We start from the raw sequence: 6063 nt of genomic DNA, 5'->3' as shown, positions 1-6063 counted from the left end.
CTGGGTGACTTTTGTGCCCACCTACCTGAGCACCAAAGGGAAATACATGGTGGCTGTTCAGGTCTTCTCCATCCTGGCCTCCAGTGCTGGTCTGCTGGGCTGCATCTTCATCCCCAAGTGTTACATTATCCTCCTGAGGCCAGACCTGAACACAAAGGAGCATCTCACAGCCAGAATAAATGTAAATGCCTGAGATATAATACATTATGATATTGGAAGAATTGTTAAAGTTTATTTTATTTGAAAGGAGATATTCTTTCCACTTAGATAGTATGCAGGAGTCAAAGAAAATATTTATATGTTTCAAAATAGAAAATTATTGAATTGATCTAGCTCCCTTAGTAGATATAGTTCATACCTTTTTTTAATGAAAATTATCAGTACTTTTGATCAGTGACGTCATCAAAGTAAACAAACCCACGTGCTGATTACGTCACCAGATCATGCCCCTAAGCGGAAGTGACGTGCACAGCCCCCACCCTCCGGATGTGGCGTGCATAGCCCTCCTCCCCGGCTGGGATGTGTATAATTGACCCCCCGTGGTACAGGGTTCACAAAGGTCATAGCCCTAGCCGGATATTTGTATATTGGCCTAAGCCCATCATGATGAGTAGCCCTAACAGATAAGGCGTTGTGCAATATCCTAGCCCTATTTTTTCAGATAAGACGTGTTGAAACTTACCCCATCAGGAAAGATGGCAAGATTCTGTGTACATGATTAGTTTAACCCTAGATTAATTCTATGGACATTCAAGGGGGAGGGGGGGTTGTGAAATAAAAAAATGTTTTTTATTTGTAATCATTCTCCTAAGGGCTGCATTTAAAGCCACATTTTTTCCCTAGAAGGTATTTATTTCTAGGCAATGTTGGTTTTAATTTTTGTGGAGACAGGGGTCTGCATTTAACCCACTTTTTTTTCTAAAAGGTATTTATTTCTAGGTGGGTTTAAAAACATTTCCTTGAAGCCTGGGGGAAAAAACACAGCCCTTTTTAAACCCTGCAGCTGGTTTTTACCTTTGTAAAATCTAAAGACACATATTTTGCCAATTGCACACTCAAATACTCATGTAACCGTTTTGAAGCCCACCTACAGGAAAAGACAAGGAATATTAACAGGAATTAAAATGTTCACAAGAGGAAACTCACCAGGTTGCATGCAGGGGATAAGTCTTGTTCAGGCATGCCTGGGAAATGCCCTGGCATGTCACACCCACCCGCCAACCTGACCCCCTGTGATTCTGGGCATGCGCAAGAGACATGTGTGGGACATGTCCGGGCATGCCTTACCCACCCACCCACCCAGCCCACTCCCCTGTGATTCTGGGCATGCGCAAGAGCCATGCAGGGACATGCCTGGGCATGTCATACCTCCCATGATTCCAGGCATGCGCAAGGTTCACTTGTCATTACAAGGGCTGGGTAGTTTGCCTTAATTTCAGCAGTCTCTTGAAGATGGCAACCTCAGATGGAGATTTGTTTGATATAAATTTGACCCCCAAACCTCCGAAGCGTTGGCGTAGAATAAGAAAAAGACCTGGATTCATTGAAGAGAATGAACTTATAAAGCCTTGTTATTGCAGGTTCTGCAAAATATCAAATGGTAAGGCAATATAAAAATTAAGAAAACACTATTTTGCTTAGTTGAAACATCCCAATCTAATTCTATCTTATTTCCTGTTTTAGAAACAGTGGAGCCTCAAAATGTCAGCATGTCACAAGTTCTGAAAGCATGTGTTATTAAAATAATACATCATTGTTTAATGGGATGTTTAAAATCAGAAGATGTTGTAGATGGAAACAGTGAAACCGAACTTATTAACAAATTATGTATTCAGCTTTCTATGCCGCATGTTCTCTGGATCATCATCAGTATTACTGACAAAGTGAATAAATTATATTTCACCCGGGATACACTTGGTGATCTCAAGACATTCATACAGTGTATCGAGAAGAGTCATAACCCACTGTCATTAATGTCAAAGATTGAAGCTGAATTGCCATTGGCTCTGAAGAGGATCATATGCCAGAATGTAACAGAAATTAATTACAAGAAACTGTTAAAGCTATGAAATTTATAATAAAATGTGCTTTACAAAACACATGAAAGGTGCATTACGTTTTTTTCTTTTGCTGACCCTACTGTTTAATCTTGTCAGATGTTAAACACAGAGATACAGTTTAATGAAAGCTCATGTGATGTTATTCATTCGGGATTTCCTATGCTGGTTGGGGCAGGGGAGGGCTGGTCAGTGTTTGCAAAAAGTCTGAAGAACTCACCAACTCTGACGGGATTAATTTGCAACATTATCTTCTATTCAACTGCATCTTCCGGATAGACAGGGGGGGCAGTTTTGCAAAAGGTGTGAAGAACTCCCCTTTTCTGATGTGATTAATTTGTGACGTCACCAGGGTGTATAAAAGTAGGACCGATACTTGTCTAGTCATGTTTACTGGTTTCAGGCATAACCATACCTCTGGATCAATTTGAGCTGCTAAGAAGACCCCTATTCAGAATGGAAGCTACTATTGTAAGTAATTTTATGCCTAATTTTGAAACACTTAGATGCAAAATGGTTTTTATAGAGTTCTTGTCTGCCTGCTTGCTTGTTTGTTTGATTGAATATTTTCTTTCACTAGAATGAATTGACAGATTCAGAATGTTTGATGGGAGCTACAATTGTAAGTAGTTTTATGGCTATTTTTTTTTTTGAAACACTGACCCCTCTTAGATGTAAAATGTGTTTATAACATTCTTGCTTTCTTGCTTGTTTGTTTGACTGTTTGTTTGTTTTTCACTAGAATGAATTGACAGACTCAGAATGTTTGAGGGCATATGAAGGTATTTATCTTTCATACTTTCATATATTTAGATTCTTATAAACATACTGCAACAATTCTGACTATTGGGGTGTTTTCTTTTCCTCCAGAATGGGAGGACGATCAGCCATTCGTGGATCTCACAATTCCTGCAGAACCCCAGGGGTCCCCACATAACATGACCCCTCAGCCTTCCACAAGCCACACAACACGAATGATGTTAGGAGGTATAATATCTACCATTTCACCCAGCTACAACTCTATTAGTATTATTTTTAGAAACTAAAGGTGTGTGTGTGTGTGTGTTGGCATTACTTTATTATGTTGGCGATAACTTTTTGTTTGTTTGCTTGTTTATTTAACCAGAGCCGTTCTGCAAAAAAAGCAAAAATGCATGGCACCGGACTTCCTGCATCCCCAGCAGACAGTGTTAGTTATGATTCAATGATTGTCTCTCAACCAGAAGAAGATACATGCCATTCTATGCCTCAGCTACAATCCTCTAGCTCTGCAAACTCTCAGAATATGAACAATGTTTATCTGGATATGGTGCAGGCATGGGAAAATCCTATCCGAAATTTCAGAGCTGTGGAATACTATCAGCGATACAGATTTGTTAATCTTGACCAAATCCGGTCCTTTGTAGTTGCTATAGAGGCTATTCATAATGTGTTACAGATTCTTTTGAATAATGTAGCTATGAACATAGGCCCAAATGATTTTGTTCAACTCCGGTTGGATGCAGAGGGTTTAAACCATCCTCTCTTTTCTCTTAGGAGGTGTGTGAATGATTTAAATGCTGATGATTTTCTGACCAGTGTTGAAAATCTGCTTCAAAGTAAGGCTGAGATATTGTGGGGGGGGGGGGTAATTTGCAATTAGTTGTTACCATCGTGAAGAACAAGGAGGGAGGAGGGCTTAGGAAGTTAAACACTTTGCTACTCACCAGAGTACTGGAGAAAAAAAGACAGCACCTAGTAGATTTCAATGTGGAAGGCGAATTTCTTTGTTTTGCTAGCTGTTTGCTCTGTCTGATAGGTGCTGATGTTAGAAATCAAGAAATTATTACCAGGGCCAGGGAACTTCACAGCAGACTGGGTATTTCCACAGAAAACAGGATTGACTTTTCCCAGATACACATCTTTGAAAAACATTTACAGGTCACTATAAAGATCTTGTTTTATATGCAGGATGGGTGGCGGTTTTTTGTCACAGGTTGCCCACAGCAAGAAAAAATAGTATTTATATTATTACACAACAAGCATTACTATGGTATAAAAAATATCAAGGGCTTTCTGGGTGAACGCTATTTCTGTAAATTCTGCCACACGCCCTACCACCACAAATTTTGTCATGGCTGTCAATATATTTGCAGAGCTTGCCTAAAGCAAGAATGTCAGCAGATTGAGGTGGAGAAGATGCGCTGCTGTAGGTGCAAAGTGCATTGTCGGTCTAAGGAATGTGTTGAAAGGCACACACAACTCGCTAAGGAGGGAAAAGTAGACTGTAAGAATAAGGAATATTGTGAAACGTGTGGGGTTTATGTCTTTACCCCACACAAAAAGTGCAAGGAAGTCAAGTGTGGGCAGTGCTCTGAGAAGGTTGAAAGCTTGGAAGGTCATTTATGCTTTCTAAAATCGTTGGACCGACCATTAATTGGCGAAAGATACATCATTTATGACTTTGAATGCTGCCAAGAAACAGGCACACATATACCTAATTATACATGCGCCAGGGATATGTTGAAGGATGAGGATGATAAAGATGTTGTGAGGTGGGATTGTTATGGTATTAGATGCCTAGAACAGTTTGTAAAGAAATTTATAAATCATAAGTTTAAAGGATGTACTTTTATCGCACACAACTCCAAAGGTTATGATGGGTACCTAATACTGAGGCAGCTGATCCGTGAAAAGGTTAGGGTTCAACTTATAAGTCAGGGGGGAAAACTTCTGTGTATTACCCTTCCAGATTATAAGATTCGGTTTATCGATAGCCTGTCATTTCTACCACTTAAATTATCCAAATTACCAAAAGCTATGGGGTTTCAAGGCTGCAAAGGATATTTCCCCCACTTGTTCAATACAATGGCCAATCAAGACTACGTGGGACCACTCCCTGAAACCAAGTATTACAGCCCAGAAACCATGATGCCCGGGGAGAGAGAAGAATTCCTGAAATGGCACACTGCTAATAGAGGTACTGTGTTTAAACTAAAGAAGGCTCTGGCTTACTATTGCAGACAGGATGTAGATATATTAAGAGAGGCCTGCATTCGATTTAGGGATCAAGTGATGAAAATGACTGAGCGTGAGTACCACTGGGGGGTCAGGGGGGATATTGTTGAGGAGATTCAATGCATTGACCCCTTCCAATATATCACATTGGCATCTGTATGCATGGCTCAGTACCGGTTCATGTATTTGAAAAGCAATACCATTGCTTTAGATCCTTTGGACAATTATCACAATACACAGAAAAGGTATTCAGCTCCAGCGATTCAATGGTTGTTGCATATAGAACACACTGAGAAGCTCAATATTCAACATGCTCTGAAGGGCGGTGAAAAGAAAGTGGGCAAATATTTTTTGGATGGTTTTGCTGTCATAAATGGAACCCCCACGGCTTTTGAATTTCATGGCTGTTTTTTTCATGGGTGCCCTGTCTGCTACTCTGAAAAAGACTTCAACAAATTACTTGATTCAACATATGGCAGCCTGCACAGCCGTACTAGGATTAAAGAAGAGTACCTCAGGGCACAGGGTTATGCTGTGCGCAGCATCTGGGAACATGAATGGCGGGCCATGGTGGAGGATGACACCTCTTTGAAGCAGTTTCTAGTCGAGAATAAGCTCCCAACTCCTTTGAATCCTCGAGATGCTTTTTTTGGTGGTAGAACAAATGCTACATGTCTGTACTACAAACCAAAACCTGGTGAACAAATCTTATACTACGATTTCACCAGTTTGTACCCTTTTGTGAATAAGACCAAGGAGTATCCAGTTGGGCACCCTCAAATCATCTATCAAAACTTTGGGGACATAAAGCAATATTTTGGGCTAGTCAAAGTCAAAGTGTACCCGCCAAGGAATCTCTATTTCCCAGTCCTACCTCACAAATCAGGGGGCAAATTAATGTTTAGTTTGTGCGCAACCTGCACAGAAAAGCTGCAAACATCCCCCTGTAAACACAGTGATGAGGAAAGAGCTCTGACGGGGACATGGTGTACTGTTGAATTGAATGTAG

The 6063-nt window shown here is 40.5% G+C and overlaps 1 long non-coding RNA gene across 1 annotated transcript; it reads left to right on the top strand.

Moving 5' to 3' along the window:
• The first annotated feature begins 2354 nt into the window (after nt 1-2354).
• On the top strand, nt 2355-3044 carry LOC309393464. Its single transcript, XR_014175591.1, has 3 exons — nt 2355-2528; nt 2800-2839; nt 2928-3044. It is a non-coding gene; the product is annotated as an uncharacterized lncRNA (long non-coding RNA).
• The last annotated feature ends 3019 nt before the right edge of the window (nt 3045-6063 follow it).

This window comes from Natrix helvetica, assembly GCF_964273705.1.
Source record: "Natrix helvetica genome assembly, chromosome: 5".
Lineage (NCBI taxonomy): Eukaryota > Metazoa > Chordata > Lepidosauria > Squamata > Natricidae > Natrix > Natrix helvetica.
Note: the sequence above shows the minus strand (reverse complement) of the source record. Positions and strands in the feature narration are given on the sequence as shown.